The following is a 19,267-nucleotide window of genomic DNA, read 5'->3' on the forward strand; positions in this document are numbered from 1 at the left end:
CATGAACTTGTTTTCCAAATCCATATGTGTTCTTGCACACTTAAGAAGCCACAAAATGCACCATGCAAGCCAGTGGTGCTTCAAAAGCTTGCATGGTCTCTTTTGTACATTTTGGTTGGCCAATAAAGCATAGCTTCATTGTGGATTTTATACATTATTGTATTGTTTAAGAATATATCCTTTGCATTTACAGCTTCAGAAGATGACCTAAGCACACACTTCTTTACCGCTACCAAGGTAAAAACCACTCCTCTCTTGGAAAAATTAAATTTACCATTAGATTAGATCTCCACAAATATTCTCTGCTACAGTCTCCCATACTTCCCTTGATCTACTCTTCCCAACACCTTGTAGGATACACAAAGAACAACACAAATTCACCCAAGAGCCAGCGTAGTGGGTTCAATCCGGTCAGGAGATATGTATAAAGCTAGGGTTTAAAAACTGCATTGGGAATATGGCAATTATCTCCTCTCACCACATTTCTCAGCCCTGACTGAGGTTTAATTAAAACCAAGTTAAAACACACACACACACACAAAATCACTATTTCAGATATCACTCTTTTGCATACCATTTTTTCCCCACCAAAAGGCAAAAAATAAAGCTTTTATCACTGAGTTTTTAATTTACGGAGAGAACCTTCCCGCTCAGTTGGATATTATTCACTCATAATATTTCCTTTAAAGAAATATATATATAAATTAGCTAATCCCCCATAATCTGCTTGAGTTGCACCTAAAACACAGTTTCTTGCAAGTGACCTTTTCCGGAAAGGCTGTTTCTATGGCAACAGCATTGTTCGATTCAGTCAGGAGAAAAAAAAAATACCGCACAAGGGAGGAAAATACTTAATTTTGCGGCATTTTATGACACATTTAATACTGACAACATGTCAATGAGGGCAAAACCTATACTCCCCAGTGTCTCTTTGGGCCATTTCAGATGGAAAACCAACGACCAAACCCTGCAAATGTTGATCACTATTCAAATTTATGGGGTGTGTGTGTGTATGTGCATGTGTGCACATGCACACACTTGTTTAAAATATAGGCTCATTATTACTACTATATGGACTAACAGCTTGCATTAGATCACAAAAAACCCAGGCTCTAACCACTGAGCGAAGGTGATGACTTTTCGATCCGCTACTGCGGAGGATACATAAATCCACAGCTGACTGCTTGCTCATGTTTGCAATCTGTATTTCTCCTTTCTGTGTCCCTTCACTTTCACTTGTTCTTCTCCCCTCTCTCCCATGCTCATCTTCCTTTCCTCCATTATTTCTTCCACCTCACTGTTGCCTGTCCCATCTTCTAGCTTTCAGATCGGCTGTGATCAACATTAAGCTCTGTCATGCAAAATACGGCATGCTAATTTATGCCCAAAAATAGTCAAATGTTGGGGAGTACTGAAGGCAAACAGCTGAAAAAGAAAGGACATTTTCAAAGCCTTGCTCTGTTGGGATTTTGGTCTGAGCCAAAAGCAATGAGCTCATGATGATACTAGTTAAGGAGATACTGGTGGGAGTAAGAAAAGAGACGCAACCCAGGTTAGATAGAGCAGCCACATCTTAGTGATACACACAGCCGTGTGGTATGCCTTCAAATCTTACTTATGGTGACCCTAAAGTAAACCTATCATGGAGTCTTCTTGGCAAGATGTGTCCAGAAGGTTTGCATGTCTTCCCCTGAGGTTGAGTGAATGTGACTTGCCCAAGATCACCCAGTAGGTTTTATGGCTGAGCAGTGAATCGAACTCTGCTCCCCAGAGTCATAGTCCAACACTCAAACCACTACACCTCTATGGTTCTATGTTCATACCTGGCCAAGCCAGGAAGAGAACCCTGGTTTCCAGAGTTGTAGTCCAACACTCAAACACTACACCACACTGGCTCCTACACAAAGCTTACTGATATGCTATGGCCAGTGTGGCTTCACAATACAGTCAGCCCCCCATGTTTGTGGCTTTGAGTGTTGTGGTTTTGGTTAATTGCAGATTTGATTAATATGTTCTCTCTAGGAATCTCTAGGTTCTCCAGAGAAATGCTGCTGGAAATTGACCATAGAGTTGCACTCGAGGATCTAGTGATTACTAGAGAAAACGCTTCTCTAGGCATTTGTAGGTCGTCCAGCATGATTCTACAGCCAACGTTTGGAAGACTAGATTCCTAGAGAGGTGGCCTGGCAGGTAAAAAAAAAGTAGTGTTTTGTTATTTGTGTTTTTTGCACTTTCATCAGGGTCCTGTGGCCTAATGCCAGCAAATGTGGAGAGCCTACTGAACCTTCATGTCGTCAAAATGTTTATGCCTATGAAATAGGGATGTTTTAGACAGGTAAGCAACTCAGTGCAAAGTTCTGCTTGCCTTCCTTCCTCCTTGCTTCCTTCTCTCTCTCTCTTTCTCTCTCTTTTCTTTTCTTCCCACTTTATCCTCAAACCTACCCTGTGAGGTGGGTCAGGCAGAGAGGGATAGACGGAAGAACAGAGGGAGCCTTGCTTAAGGTAATTCACTCAGTGAATTTCATGGCTCACTGGAGGACTAAAAATTGGATCTAACAAGTCCCAGACTAACACTCTATCCACTAGGCTGGCTCTGAATAGTCTCAAGGGCAAGCTGTCATCCCTGATCTTTGAGCAGTAAATTCAGTTCTCTAGTTCCATTTAGTCACTCTGTTTGCAGGGGGCTCAGCTGTTGAACTGTGCCACGTAAATCTGCACTTTCTTAAGCTGCATTCACACTGCAGCAATAATCCGATTCAACACCACTTTAACTGCCATGGCTCGATGCTGTGGAATTCTGGGAATTGTTGTTTAAGCTCAGGTGCCGCAACAAATGACAATTCCCATAATTTCATAGCACTGAGCCATGGCAGTTAAAGTGATGTCAAACCAGATTAATCCTGCAGTGTGGATGCAGCCTTGGAGAGGCTGCTTTCTCATCCCCTGTGGAGATGGACCTCACCACACTGGTCCTGCTGCAAGCACTTTCCTCCTCTTTTCATTTTCCTGCAAGGAAGGCTGAAAAAGCTAGGTCTGCCCATATGGCAGAATGAGGTGGTGTCATTTCATTGTGGCTGGGATGGTCAAAGATACCACTTTGAATGCTCCTTCCCAACCCCATATAAAAGAAATAGAAGAAATAACTATTCGTTTTGTGGAAGGAAGCCAGCTAGACCAGCTGGGAAAAATAAAAACATACAGCTTCCAATGAAATCAAGGGAAACCACATCACAACCACACCGGCTTAGCATGTTGTGTCTAACGGGATACAAACCTTGCCTCTAGCCACAAGGGTAAGCCAAACATTCCCTACTGCCACAACCACTCAACTACTGAAGGAAGCAAGAGAGGTTTGATTTATCAAACAGAAATACTTGACTGATGACTGTGTGTCAAGGATGCTGCAGAAAACCATCTCCCTTCCACCACGTCATCCTTTTATTCTGTGTCAAGAGCTGGGCTTGGTAGCATTATTTTTTTGGTCTATAACTGCTCATTGAATGCTTCAGATAGAACAACAGTGCAGAGGAGAAAGAGGAAGGAAGACAGGAGACTCCAGATGATAGGTTCCCTGCCAGGTCAAGAGTGCCAGCGAGTGCTCAAGAATTCTTGTTCCTGATGCCTGATCTGCATCAGGGTAGGCAGGAGAGACCTCCTAGGAGCAAGAGAGAGTGGGAAACTGAATTCCACATTTTCACTGGCATCCCCTCCAAATTCTCAGTTTGGCAAGGTCATTCCCAATTTATCCTCTGTCATCCCACTTTTCAGCTGCTTTCAAAATGTCCCAGTTTCTCTCTCCTCCTCCTGCTTTTGTCTCCAGCTTACTTCAGTTGCTGCAACCTAGAAATGTAGTTTGGATTCAGTTAACAAAGCAGGGAGAGAGAAGAGGGGAGGGAGGGGAGGCTTACACCTGCCAGTAGGCTCAAGCAAAGAGCAAACTGCTGCAGCCTCTCCTAGCTGGTGTGTTCTTCCTCATTAATAACTTTTGCTGTCTCAGCTACACTGACTGTGAGATTATAGGAGCGGCAGTCCCCAAAGTAACATTTCCAAGCACTGGACAAGAGCCACTGTGCACAGTACATTTTTAATGTAGTGCTATATTTGGACACTGTCTGTTTTCAACATTAGTCATTGTTTAACCTACTTATAGTAGAAGAAAAATAACACATTAATACCCTGACTTCCTTATGCAGCAAAGTGGGAGCAATAATCCAGATGTATACAACTTTCTTTCTGATCCTTGATATTAACCTCTTTACATGGTGTCTGATTCCAATTGGCAGCATTTGTCACAGCATCTTCACAACAGGAGCCTCATCTAACAGAGCCCCCTTCATTCTTTTGTTGAAGATAATCAGCACAACTAAATATATGACCTATATTTTCCTTCCATTCCAAATACTCAATCAAAAGAGTCTGCTACACCAACATTCATGTCATTCCACTGGACTTCATTTAGCTACTATATTCCAAAGACCTTCCCTTAGGAGACTGGCTCTTTTCTCATCAGTAACTCCAGATTATTATTATTTGGATCTTGGAGAAGTTTTGTTTTTGACTACATATCCCTAAATCGCCAAGTCAGTGACATGATGGTTGGGGCATGATTCCAGGAATTATATTTCAGAAAAAGTAACTTTTCTGAATTTTTTTTTTCTGGATCATTTCATGAAATCTACCAGCTTTTGTCCTGGATTTCACCTCCATGACAGCTTTGTTGATGACAAAATGTTATTTTCTTATGTTATTTTCTAGGCAAGAGTAAAGAACTTGTTAAAGCCCTGAGAGACTCATCAGAAAGCTACATCACGAGCCGTAGAAAATGTGGCTCATTTGCATATGTTAGCTGCATGTAATCAACATAATTTGGATATCATTTTCATGAAGAGAAAAGATGACAGACTTGAGCTAGTGGACACCTTGCAATTATTCTAGAAAATTGGTACTGTGAGACTGCAGAAAATCTCAGTTGGGCCCCTAAAAAATCTTGACGGTATGAACTGCAAAGGCAAGACCCCCCATTCACCAGAATTTAGACAATGAATTCTCTTGATTGTTTTTGAATTCTTCAGCATTGTTTTCCACTGAAATATCAGGAGCAGAGCTACAGAGATATAGCACCGTAGTGTGGCATAAGAGAACTGTCATGTATGCCACTGAGAGTGTAGGTGTGTATGGAGTTAGGATTATACCTGAAAGCCTTTCATGCTCAGGCAAGGGCTTAAGTATGAAGCGCAGGTCGCTATGTGAACTGGAGACAAGCCATGGGAAGGTCATGCTGAGGAAGTGTTGCCAGGTTTTCAAAACACCAATAAAGAACAGCTAAAACTTGTGACATGCAAGGTTGACAATCAGGAAGTAGCCATTAACAAGTTCTCTGTAAAATTAATATATCATCTACACAGATAAATTACATGATGCACACAGTTCTGCCTTTAAGAACAGCCTACACTCCAAAATGCAGCATTTTGTGGCATTGTATTTAGTCTATATAAAACAAAAAGGTTTCCAGGTCTCAGAGAGCATCCTTTATAATATGGGACACCTGACACCCCTAAATGGTCATGCTTTCTGATCTTCAAATATGGGACATTCCTGATAATAAGAGATGCCTTATATTGAAGAGATCAATTCTGCAGACCTCTACACAGTTTCAAGTGTGCATGTCATCAAATTGTTTGCACTGGGCCATACAACTCCTCCCTCACCTCTACCCACTGGACTGGTCTGGATTTTAATGGGCCGGTAGGCTGCCTAAAACGTATACTATAACTATGGCCTGGTACAGACTGCCCAAAAGGTCTAGTGGACATCTTCTCTTTATTTCACCTCTCTGTATTGTTCTTTGAGTCCCTGTTCTCTTCACTCAGCATCCAACACTTAAATAGGTACTTAAGAGTACCTACAGTCTCACTGCTCTCAAGAAGTTAGTCTCTTGTTTCCATTGTATTGAAGGGAGCCTCATAGGGCTCCAACTCCAGTCATATATGTTAGTTTACACCCACACATGACAGCCAGCTTTCAGGAGGTTTTCCAACCAAGTTTAGGTCAACTGTATCCTCTCCAATCCTAAAATGGATTTTCTGAGACAATAAATGCAACTTTTCTTTCTTTTTTACTTTACAAGAACATCCTGAACAGAATTACTTGTTTCTACCACAAGCCTATCTTGCACAAGCCTTCTGACACCTGCTTGATATAGATACCAAATATTCCTACATAACACTCACAACTGGGGAAGGGATGTATAGTTCCATGGCAGAGAGCTCAATTCCTGTCCCCTCCTGGAAAGATGCTGCCAATCCATGTAGACAATACTGAGCTAAATGGCCGGACCTGAAACCAATCTTAAAAGACTGCCTCTTCCCATATCAGGTCTATGAAAGCTTATGCTACAATGTCTTTCACACAATTAGTCTCAAAAGTGCTACAAGCTCCCTTTGCATACTGATATTCCAGACTGACATGGTTATGTCTCTGAATTCTTTCCATATGAGCTTATCTGGAAGTTGAGATTTTCAGCACAGGTCCTGCTGCCCATTCCAGCAGCCCAAGAGGCTAGTTGGGTGAGTATATGGATCTGGGCATTTTCTCTGGCAGCATTTTGCTCATGAATTTCACCAAAAGAAGTCAAGCTGCTTCCATCAAAATGGTATTGTTCTGTGTGGCTTTTCTCCTCTCTAAACTGGCATTCAGAGCTGCTTTTAATACAAAGAATATTTGTAATGTATTTTATTGTACATCGCTTTAGGGGGACAAGTGGAGAGAAAACATAATTAATAAAAATTATTTAAATAAATAAATAAATAAATAAAGTTGCCTTGCGTTTTATGCCTGGACCTATGCATGCTTGTTTTGAGAGAGCATGCCTGCATAGATGGTACAAGATAATAACTCTGAGGTTTTACTTCTTTCACTCATAGAAAAACGCCATCAACTGCATCAATCTTCTAAGGGCAGCGGTTCTAATTGATTTTTATTTAATCCATAACTCCAGTGTTTGCTTTATAACAGGCAAGCCTTAAAGACAATTTCATTACTAAATGGGTAGAAGCATTTATAATCTGATGTTTAAGATATTAATAATTCTGTAGAGTTCTAACCTATATTGATTATACAATTCAAACAAATATGTGACATTTTATTTATTAGAAGTCAGGCTCAATGCCAAAAGTGCTCTTTACTCCCTGGGGCTGCTTGGGAGCTCCCCTCTCTTCACGCCAGCAATGGGAGGGAAAGAAGAAAAAAGGAGCTCAACATGGTACTGGTAATGTGGTTGAAACATAATGGTAGAAAAAGTACGATGATTAATGTGTTGAATTTGCATACTCAGAATGCAAATTAATAATATGCATAATTATTATAATTTCCATAATATGCAAATTAGATGCCTGGATATAAGGGACTGGAATATGGCAACCTTAGATATGCTAAACTCACCTATCTCTGATGAATTAAGAAAGAGTTTGGCAAACTCAATCTCCTCTACTGTGATCTACCCACCTCTGCAAACTCCTGTTACATATGAGGGGGTTGGTTGAGAGAAAGAGGGGAATGCAACAGGTTTCTGGAATTTCTGGAGTGGTGGAAAAAAGGAATCCCATTTCATCAGCAAACTCATAAATCCATTCCTTCACTCAGCTATAGGTCTTTTTGAAAGGGGTAAAAGAAAGAAAAACAAACCCTGTGGCATGTAGTGATTTCAAACTGGACAATTCTCCCTTCAAATTTCCCAAGATAGGCAGCATCACAATCTTTCCCCTTAACTTCTCAGAGGAAGAAACCTCAGTTCTGCTTCTCCTCTCCCATCATTAATCGAACCCAAAGAATAGAGCTTGGTCTTCCTACATCTCCAGAGGTAAGAACATGAAACAATGAATTCAGCTTACAAGAAAAGATATTTCACCTAAACATTCGAAAGGATATTGCTATTGCAAAGCTCTGGTGCCACAACGAATGACAATTCCCAGAATTCCACAGCACTGAGCCGAGGCAGTTAAAGTGGTGTCAAACTAGATTATTTCAGCAGTGCAGATCCAGCTCTGGTGAGGCAGGTTAACCCGAGAAGCTGTGATTTGGCTCAAGGAGACTAAATAAACTTTCTATGGAGAGCCTGGGATTTGAACCTGATATCCAATGTGAACTGGCAGGTGGCCTGGGGAGAAGGCAGACCCAGAGCTCATGCTGTCATCCATGGTCTGAGAAAAAGCGATATAACTTTTGGCAGGGTCTGAGAAGGTTTTCTGACTGTTGGTTTCCAAAATCTGTAACAGTATAATAACTGTTACAAGGCCAAGCCAAAAGAACCAGAAGGTATATAATTGTTGTGTTGTATATTTAAACTAAACATTTAATGTCGTATATTTAATCTAAATTGGGAGGAGTTCTAAAATGTATTTCACTTTATGCAATCTCTTTTAGGGATCTAAAAGGTTTGACTACTGGCCACCAGCGATGCTGCTGAGGTTGCTATAAAATACTATCCAGGGGTTGCACACAGTTGCCATATATTTTAGCCTTTTGAACATATGCACATCGCCTCTATCTCTCTCTCTGACACACACACCATGTGCATGCCTCCTTCCATCTACAGCTCTTCATCCAATGTGGCAAATGAGTTAGAAAAGAGGCAACAGATCCCTTTTTGGCCTTCCCCCCATTTCTACCTTAAGGGTAAGATGTGGAGGATACACCCGCTAGACCTTGCTCAATCAGCCCTCCCAGGACACATACCCAAGGGCTGAGCTAACTCTCCGCCGCTCGGCCTGAGGAGGGGGATTGTTCGAGAAAGTAGCCCATTGGTTGGTTGCTATGGAGACCGACATACCACAGTCCTGACCCCTGAGAGGTTTAGCACTCGCCTCAGCAGGGTTGCCAGCAGCTGGACTGCAGCTGTTACAGGGGAAGATCAGCCAAGATGGGGAAGGGGGGGGGGGGAACGGCATCTCCCACCCTGCTGCCAGTCTCGAGAACAGCCAACACAGTGGGATCATCTACAGAGGCCCTCCTTGGATGGGGATGAATAAATATTTGTTTACGGCCAGCATGGTTGTCCAAGTGCAAAACAGCACGCACGAGGTGGAAGGCGCTGAGCCTGTGCCCATGCAAGCTTTGCAACTACTACACAGATCACCGTCTGCACAATGCTTTGGGAAAGGCTAGAGCTGGTGATAGCACAGGAGGCGGAAGATGAAGTGCCCCTTGTAAATACAGGCATTCCTTTCTTTTGGGCCTTGATGGCCAGGGAACATCAATGATGGGAGATCTGGTGTGTGCATGTACATACATGCATGCGCAGGCACACCAGCATTCTTTGAAGATGCCAGCCACAGCTGCTGGCGAAACGTAGGAATAAACTCTTCTAGAACACAGCCTCATAGCCTGAAAAACCCACAAAAAACTATGGATGCCGGCCGTGAAAGTCTTCGACTTCATAACAGCAACAATTTATTTTTTACTCGCCTCTCTCCATGGACTGAAACAGGGAACAACAACAACAATGACTAGACACACCACATTAGTTAAAACTCATCCGTTAGAAAAATACATCGACATATAAGATATCCACATGTTAAAAACAGCCACATTTAAAATTCATCATTTAAAATTCACAATTTAATACATTTTATGGCTTGACTACATTCCCACTGACTAAAGTATTTAACCAGTGTTTTTTTTTCCTATCCATACTTTCGCCATGTCTACATTCCCTCCTCCTGTCACACAAAATGTATGTGCAAAATTGGAAACGCAAACTGTGTGCGGCCCACAGACAGTCTGGGAAGTGTGGACAGGGAAACATTCCCAAAAATGTATTAGAAAATTACACACACACACACACACACACACACACACACACAATATCCCTATTCTGGATAACATCAGCTCAACAAGACATCAGCTAATGCTCCTAAGCATAGCAAGGAGGGCATCAGTGAGGGGGGAAAAAGCTGCCTCTAGGCTTTATTTTAGGCAGATGCTTAAATTAAATTTAATGTTCCTGATTTCAAAAGCCTCTACAGAAAAAAAAATCTGCTTAAGCAGAAAATTGTTCAATGTTGGACACTGTGAAGCCATTGAGGGATGGTAGAATGATTAGAATTTGTTTCACCTAGCCATTTTTTGCCATTCCATAATCCTTCGCTCTCCCCAAGTGGTCTTAGATATACAGTGCCAAAGGGGCAGAATGTATAACTGGAGAGCAGTGGGGCTCTGGTCAAGCTAATCTGTGCAGGGATTTTAAACAAATACACTGACTGCAAAGAGAGAGTGTCATCAATCAGGCAACTTTGCAGGGTACAAAACACCATTCAGTCCAGCATTTTTGTGGGTGGAATGGAATATAATTCTCAAATACTATGTGCATTACATACACACACACACATACGCACACTATGTGAATTTTATATGATCACCACCTTAAGTAGCTGAAGGCTGGGAAATAATGACCATTCCACCAGTTAAATGGCACACATACACACACAATAAACCAATTCACAGAGCAAGAGCCAATATGGTATAGTCATTAGAGTATCAGACATTGATGAAATAGACTTATGTTTAAGATAAGCTATGTCAACTTCATGGCTGTACCTTCAACTAATCTACTTCATAGTGTGAAAATAAAAACCCCACCACAACCCTATGTATGCAGAGAACCAAGCACGCCACTTTCGTCTTCTCAAGGGAGATACTGTTTTTGTAATTAAAAAAAATTACTGAAATAAATTCCCACTGCCATATTTCTGCCACAACATTATCTACTTCTTAATTTCTGCACACAAGCCTTTATGTTTCAGGCATCCAGATCACAGACAGAATGTTTAAAGTCAAATAGAACAAGGGCAAGAAATTAGCCTTTTTGAATTATCAGCTCAATGCACAGCCAAGACCAAATTTCAACCCTCTCCCAGTTTCTCAGCAGGCTACATTCTTGTGCAAAAAGAAAAAAAGTTCTTTGGTGACATGAGTTGGAGATGCTCTTTTTGTGTTATGTGGAAGTTGAGTAACATCTGGCTTCATTTTTGCATGCTCAACCCTTTAGGAATCTAGCTCCAAGCACTCTTAGAAATCTTGGTTTTATGAAGAGAGAAAGAGAGAGAGAGAGAGAGAGAGAGAGAGAGAGAGAGGTCATTTCCAATCATGCAGATTTATTTTGGGAGGTGCTGTTAAGAAGTTAGTAAAAATATTTTCTCTTTCCAATTCTTTTCTCATTCCAATTTTTAAAATCTCATTGTTTGATTTAAACATTTTTACCTTTCTTTACCTTTTTTAAAGAATTGTGCTTTTTGCAAGTTGCCTTGAGCACCCTGAGGACGGTGAGGTAGACATTTCAGTTTAAATAGATGAATGGGAACTGTAATTGCAATGTTTGTTTATTTATTTGTATCTCGCTCTTTCCCCAGGACTGTTCCAAGTGCTCCCACATAGGAATCCAACCCACTAGCCATACCCTTTCCTACCATCCAACCTTCAACCCCATTTTCTATTTCTCTGCCAAAGTCAGCTTGGTTGAGCATCCTCTAATCCCTTGCCTGTTTTTTGGGATGTGCGTGTAAAATCCCAAGGTTGGTGTACTTCTTCAAACTTTGGGTTTCCCATTCATCACTAGACTGTTGCTATCTCCCTCTTGTGTGTGAGTGTTACCGTTTTGGCTACAGAAGTACCCATACTGGAAGAACAAATCTGCTCTTGCAAATTCTGTCGACTTGGTTTTGAAGTAGTGTGTTTTGGTCATTTTTTTGCTTCTGCCTTTATTTGTTAATCATTTTTCATAATATGCAGTGATGCCCAAGACCATTCTCACATTCTCTCTTAAAAATATTTTGGGAAGAAAACCAGTTTCATCTTCATGGATAAAATGTTGCAATACAACTTTGGGGCAATCAGGAATCAAAGAAGAACTATTAGGTTAACGATGGACATGAGACGGTTATCCTAAAATGTCTGTGGACGCAATTCAAAATAAAAGAGAAGACAATTCCTTCACTACTTATAAAAACTATCATATGTCTTTAAGAGACACATATAAGAAAGAAGGAGTTAAAATATTTGAGAAACAACAAAGGGAGAGAAAGGTTTGTAGCTGCAATGAAAGCAAAAGGAAAAGAGGCATTATTATATATGATAAGAAGAGCTTGGCAGTGAAAGAAATAAGTCAGTTACCTAATGGATCCTATATCAGATTGGAAGTGCAAATTCAAGACTCCAAGACACTACTAGCTCCACTAGAAAATAAAGACTTTCACCCAAAACATATTTTAGAAGAATTATCAGACTGCAATTATGATGATATAATCTTAATGGGAGAATGGAATGGTGTCATCAGTCCATTAATTGATACAACGTCACATAAAAGATTTTTTTTAAAACACCAAGGCAAACTACCAAGATTATTTGCAGTTTTAATAAATAACCTCCCATTGATGGACAATGGAAGATATATATCTGGGAAGGCTAAAGAGTTGACTTACTATGCTGACAGAAGCAATCAGTGTCAAGCATAGACAATCATAAGGAGATTAAAGCTAAGGGTGTTCTCCCTAAAATCACATCAGAGCATAATCCGGTTCGGTTGACACTGGAGGTTGAAGGAAACATTGGTGAAAGATGAAAAAGAAAGGATGAAAGAAGAACCCAACGGTTTGAATCCACTGTTCTGGGTCCTAGTCTCTGCAGCAGCATAAAACAAATTTATTCCATCCTCAATTTGACATCCCTTCAAATATTTAAACAGGGCTACCATATCACCGCTTAACCTTCTCTTCTCCAGCCTAAACATCCCCAGCTTCCTAAGCCACTCCTCATAGGGAATGGTTTTCAGATCTTTCACCATTTTGGTCACTCTCCTCTGGACATGCTCCAGCTTGTCATTATCCCTCCTGAATTATGCTGCTCAGATCTCTACATCTGACATCTATAATGTCAGAATGATTGAAAATAATACTGCAAGACTTCATCCATGAAGAAAAAACTTTCAAGAAACAGAGACAGATTAGAGTCATCCATCTCCAAGTGTGGCTTACAAGCATAACAGTGAAATGTTGTCTGTTCCACAAGCAATCCTGTGGAACACCACGACTCTGGATCATTGACACTTGAAGTGAACAACAGAGAAAAACTTGCTTTTCCAGGAATGATTTTATTTTATTGCCCTGAAAGTCTTGATGTCCCCATTACAGGGAGAATGCCCTCTATTCTTCTCCCTGGGCATCAGCAAAATCCTTATTCCGCGCAGAGCTGACAAAGGCCATTCCCTTATTGCATAAATCAGAAGGTTTTCTCTTCACGGTGCTCCTCATTAAGGAAGAAGGAGAAGGAAAAAATATGGTGGCTTTTATCAGTCTAAACTGTACAATCATATCACCCACAGAGTTTTAACTGGACCTGTTTTTTCTGTCTTCAGCAATAAAAACAACCCAATAAAATGAACATGAAAATATATTCATTAGAATTTATAATGCTCATTAAAACTGCCTGTGTAGAAAACCATGACAGAGAACCAGAGAAGTAGGAGAAAATGCAAATGATATTGCATGATGGGGAAAGGGGGGATGAAGAAGAGATATTTCTCTAATCGTCCAATCAAATGCCAGTCCAATTATCTGTGGCCAGCCCAATGGGTTAAAATTATACTGTTCTTCCTTGGACACAGTGTGGAGTCTAAAAAGTGTTTCATTTTAATAAAAATGAGATCTGGACGCTGCAGAAACCAGCTTCACTAATGACGTGTTTACACAGAAGACGACAATTTCTATTTAATGGTGATTACTACCAAGAACAAATTAAACTTCCTGAAGTATATGGGTTAGAGATAATGGAAATGGGGGGGGGGGGGGAGCAAGAGAGAATGAAGATTGTAGAATGTGTGTAAATGCATGCATGTGTACCCAAAAAAACCAGCATTTGTGTACAGCCTATGTGCGCATTGTTATAAAAGCATACGAACCTACAGGTGTAGAAAAATGTAAGTGTCATCAGTCAGATTAACTAGGGCTCAGCCAAAACAGGAGGGATAAACTTTATGGAAAAACAACAACGCCACTGCACTTAATTTTCTTTTGGGTTTGCAACACTGGGCAAAAACTCCCACTCATTTCCACTGAAGTTGAGAAATATTACCCTTATTCTGAATTGGCTTTCTGAGATGTCCATGTAGCCAAACCATATTGGTTACTTAGTATCTGTCTTATGAAGCCTATTTAGACTGTAGAGCAACAACTCCACTTTGGCTTTTTTAGATCGTCACGTACAAATATTGAAATCAAACCACAATGGAGCTACCTTTGTATCATAATTTTTATGTATGCTTCACATTTCAGGAATATTGTTCAAAAACAGGGAGAGGGGCTCGATCTTATGCTCCCAACCTCCGCACTCTTATAATTGTAAACCCTGGGGACCATTGTCCAGATCTTGGAAATACTGTATTACAAGTAATTATGGCTGCACCTGCAACTGCAGAAACAATCCAGTTTGACACCACTTTAACTGTCATGCCTCAATGCTGTGGAATTCTGGGAAGTGTACTTTGTTGTGGCACCAGAGCAGAGCTATGGAATTCCATGCTTGAGGATGCAACCTATGTTGCCTATAATGAGTTACCTTTGAGGGCAATGAGAACATAAAACATTATTTCTCCAAATAATGTGACTAGTAGCACAATCACTGATTTTTGCCTGAGCTGTAATGAGTAATGCTTGCCCATTAGTTTCCATGTTTCTGTTTGGGTGCTAATGATGCTTTGGGGACATTTAGATTTAGAGATTTCTGGGAATCCAAATTTTTACGAAATACTAAATACCCCAGTTGTATGCCTTTCTCCCTCTGAATGTATGGATTATTACTCATCAGATTTTGGACTTCCTAAATGTTCTGGAACTTTGGGCTCAAAAAAGACTCCCACGATTGGCTCCCCCACATATGACTTGGACATCCTGGGCATAAAATGCTATTTGAAAACACTGAAATTCTGGAGCATGCCAACAACTATCAGGTCAAAATGCAAATGGAAGCCATTGAAATCCACAAATATCTAGACAACACATCAACAGGAAAGAAGAGACCCTTAAAGTAAACAAAGTTTGGCTACCAGGCCTGAAAAACAGCAAAACCAAGACCCAGCAAGTGCAAATGAAAACCACCGAGGGTCAAGGGGATTTCCCAGCAGAGAATGGATCATTGATTAAATAGACACCCTGAGGCCTTGCCATTTAGCAACAGACCAACAACATGCAAACTAACATGTAAATTTCTTCTTCTCAACCAACAGTATATATACCCCACTCTCTTCCATGCCAGCAATCTCTGAAGATGCCAGCCACAGATGCTGGTGAAACATCAGGAATAACTATTTTAGAACACAGCCTTATAGCCTGAAAAAACCACAAAAAACTCCCACAATACTTTTTAAAAATGATGAATTTGAAAGAAAATATTATGCAATGACTACTGAAATAAAAATTCAGAGAACAGGAAAATTAATGTGAAAACAAGACAGAATGGACTGAGGGACGACTAGGCATAACAAGGTGGTGCAGAGATTAGTCTTCAGGAGTGGGATTTGGGAGATCAAGTTTATAGTCTCAACAGGGCTATGAAACACATTGAGTGACCATGGGCCAGTCCTTCTCTCAGCCTGGCCTATCTTACAGAATGATTGTGAGGATACAACAGGCCTGTACATGAAGTTGAGCTCAGTGGAGGAAAAGTGGGGTATAAATGCAATTATGAAATAAATAAAGATATACTGATTTGTGAATTCTAACCCAGACTTTTTCAGATGCTGTGGATGATGTTTGAAATAGGCTTATATTAAGTAAGTAATGCAAAGAGAAAACCTTTTATAGATAAGAGATGGACCATATTTTCCATGAAAGCGAAAATATCCTTGTCTGAACACATGCCAATCAGTCTTGTCATCAGTTCCAAAAATACATGTTTGAGGTGGAACTCACTAAAGCTTCTGAAAGAAAAAAAAAGCACTCAATATACTGACAAGTAGATGTGATGAAGCTGTGATAATGTAGAAATTATACATGGTGCACAATAATATCCAAAATCCACCAAACAGTGATACCTTCATGAGAACAACCAAAAATGAACAAAATACATGAGATATGCTTTTGAAGCTTTTCTGGCTTCTTCATCAGGCAAAAGTGCTAAAGATTAAACAGGAGAAAGAAAAATATGACAATGTTAGAGCCACATATCAAGATGTTTTTGTTGCTCTCAGTTAAGATGGTATGAAGGGGTATCCATGTAGGCAGAGACCATTCCTTTTGGTTGGGTGTGTCTGGGAGACCAAGGCTTTATCCACACTGCAGAAATAATCTGATTTGACATCACTTTAATTGCCATTGGTCAATGCTATGGAATTCTGGGAAGTGTAGTTTGTTGCAGCACCGGAGATCTGCTCTGGACGATTTCTGCAGACTGGATGCAGCCAAAGAGTCTTAAAGTCCACAAAATAAAATTTAAACTCATTAGCAACACAAAAAGATGCTTCCTTTGAGATCCAAGCTGCTCCTGTCCTTTGTGAGGCTACATGGTGTTGTTAGCATGTCATTAGCACTCTCAAAATTGTTTGGTAGGTGAAAAGGACATCTAGAATGACCATTAGGCATTCAAGACCTGTCTGCCAACACTGTATTTAATAATTACAATGGTGCAATCAGATGCTTCTGATTATATAGTGCCTGCTCGGTAATGTGTGGGCCCCAGGGGGGTCTCACTCAGTTTGCAGTTTGCTTCACTAAAAGGATGAAGATGGACAGTTTGCCAGGTTGGAAGAGAAACACTAAAGAAGGGAAACAGAGATAGATAGGGGCAGCAGGACGCTAGACATTCCAATGCTCTCCCACATCTGATTTCTCTCATTATATTCAACAGGGGCATTCCACAGAGAGAAAGAAGGTGAAAACTGGGGCTATGAAGCTAATCCACAATCTCTCCCCAAAAAGCCAGCTGGCACTGGTGTCAGAAACTGGATGAAGACACTCGTGCTAGCGTGTGAAGGATTTAATTGTCCCCCTTTCTTCCTATATCACTTCCCTGATTAATATATCCCCAGGTCCTCAGGGATGTAGCCAAGGGGGGGGGTTCTTGGGGTCCGGACCCCCCCCCCTTCCATTAGAAAAATGAATGGTGTGTGCTGCTGCGCCGGCACACTCAAGCCCCATTATAATGGTGGCACTTAGTCTGGACCCCCCCCCCCCTTCCCAAAATCCTAGCTACGTCCCTGAGGTCCTGCAAGCTGCTCATGGCCTCAATGGGGGAAAATGACAGATACATATTTGGGTCTAAGTCCTGCATCACCTGTCATAGAGGTAATAGCAGCTTTGGCAAAGGGAGGAGAGGGGTCTTTGTAGAAAAAATGGCACTACGGGGAAAAGTTAACAATGGAAATATAGTGTCTAGGTTGAGGGGAGGCCTATTCTGCATTGGAATTACTTAGAATACTGTGTCCAGTTCTTGGCACCAAAATTCAAAAAGGATGTTGAGAAGCTGGAGTGTGTCCAAAGGAGGGCAACCAAAATGGGGAAGGGGATTGAACTTGATGGCCACTGAGGTCTCTTTGCACTTTCCAAATGAACAGACAAACTGGAATTCAAATGTCCTTTAATTTTCCGTGTTTCTCTACATTTTGCAATGCACTTTTCTAACATCCAAAACTGTCTACAGCAGAAAACTGCATACAAAAGAATAGTAAAAGGTTAAGGTAGTCCTTTGACATGAATGTCTAGTTGTAACTGACTATAAGGGATGGTGCTCATCTCCGTACTAAGCTGAAGAGCCAGCGTTGTCCAAGGACTACTCTTGGTGGTCATGTGGCCAGAATGACTGCACCAAATGCTGTTACCTTTCCACCGAACTTGTACCTATTTATCTATTTGCATTTGCATGCTTTTGAACTGCTAGGTTGGCAAAGGTTGGGGCTAGTGACAGGAGCACATCCCATTATGCAGCACTCGGGCCTCAAACTGCCAACCTTCCTATCTGCCAATATTCAGAACTGGTGTCTTAACCACTACTCCACCACATCCCTCATATAAAAGAATACAAGTAGAGAAAATTGCAGACAAAAATCCATACATTTGGAGGAATCGCATATAAAGAGGCACACATGGAGAAAATGCAGCTGAAAAAGATGTGTACCATAGAGGAAACTGTGTTAAAAATGCATGAAAATATTTGTGAGGTTTAAAAAAAAACTTTCAAAGATTTGATAGCAGGGAACAATTAAGATAATATTGGACAAGTAGTTCTCAAAATCTAACCAACTATACTTTTGGGATGTCAGCAAGTCATCAACAGAACAATCATTTGACTACAACTCTCTTTGGGATTTGTGTAAGTTTTTTTTTTAATCTCTCCACTAAATATCAGGTAAACTAGTTTCCTATGTTTGAAGAACATTGTGGTAATTAGCAAAATACATCTCTTTTCTCACTTCAGTGGTTCTACCATTGCAATTCAGCCTATAGACAGGGAACCCCTGGGACAGCATTAGCTTCATGAGACAAAGCCAAAGAAGGAACTACACACAGAAGAATACAACTTATGGAATGAGCCCACACAAAATATAAGACATAACCCATGCCAGACATAATTTTTTGCCTTTGTTACAACCAAATGTTCATCTTCAACTCTTCAGCACTTTGCATTTCTATGTCTGGAACAGCTGTTCAAAAGAAACTTGAAGATTTCTTTTGTTGTTTGCAACAGAAACCCAAACACACACATCTATGTGTGTCAGTCCCAGAGTACGCTAGAATCTGAGCTCCGTATCCAGAGTTATGGAAAAGAACATCAATATGCAATTTTAATATCAGTTCTTATCTAAGGAAGAACAATCAATCCTTTGTACAAGCAAGCCCATCTACTAACAGTTCTCACTACGGGAATTTAAACTCAAAGGCACAGAACAACACAATATCTATGAAGATTTAATAATAGTAGTATTAAAATTATAACGGAAACATAATGAAGAATTTATAATATACAGGCATGCAAACTCCAAGATTAGACTCTGTGGAATAGTGGTTGGTTCAGACAGAGCAACAGTAAACAATGCACAGAAATGCAACTTAATTATCTTTTGACTCAAAATACATAAGCATATGCACAAAAGAATCCTTTGAAGGAGGCAGATGCACAAACAATCCTTTGACTCACCCAAGGTCATCCAGTGGTTTTCCACGGCTAAGCGGGGATTTGAACCCTGATCTCCAGAGTCATAATCCAATGCTCAAACCACTACACCATG

The 19,267-nt window shown here is 40.6% G+C and overlaps 1 protein-coding gene across 8 annotated transcripts in view; it reads right to left on the reverse strand.

Annotated features, from left to right (window-relative positions):
• LOC149306854 (homeobox protein PKNOX2) overlaps positions 1 to 19,267 on the reverse strand; it is a 262,919-nt gene that overhangs the window by 141,279 nt on the left and 102,373 nt on the right. The gene's annotated exons all lie outside the window — the stretch shown is intronic.

The sequence above is a fragment of the Sceloporus occidentalis genome, unplaced genomic scaffold, assembly GCF_023333645.1.
Source record: "Sceloporus occidentalis isolate IW3139 unplaced genomic scaffold, rSceOcc1.0.p SCAF_9, whole genome shotgun sequence".
Lineage (NCBI taxonomy): Eukaryota > Metazoa > Chordata > Lepidosauria > Squamata > Phrynosomatidae > Sceloporus > Sceloporus occidentalis.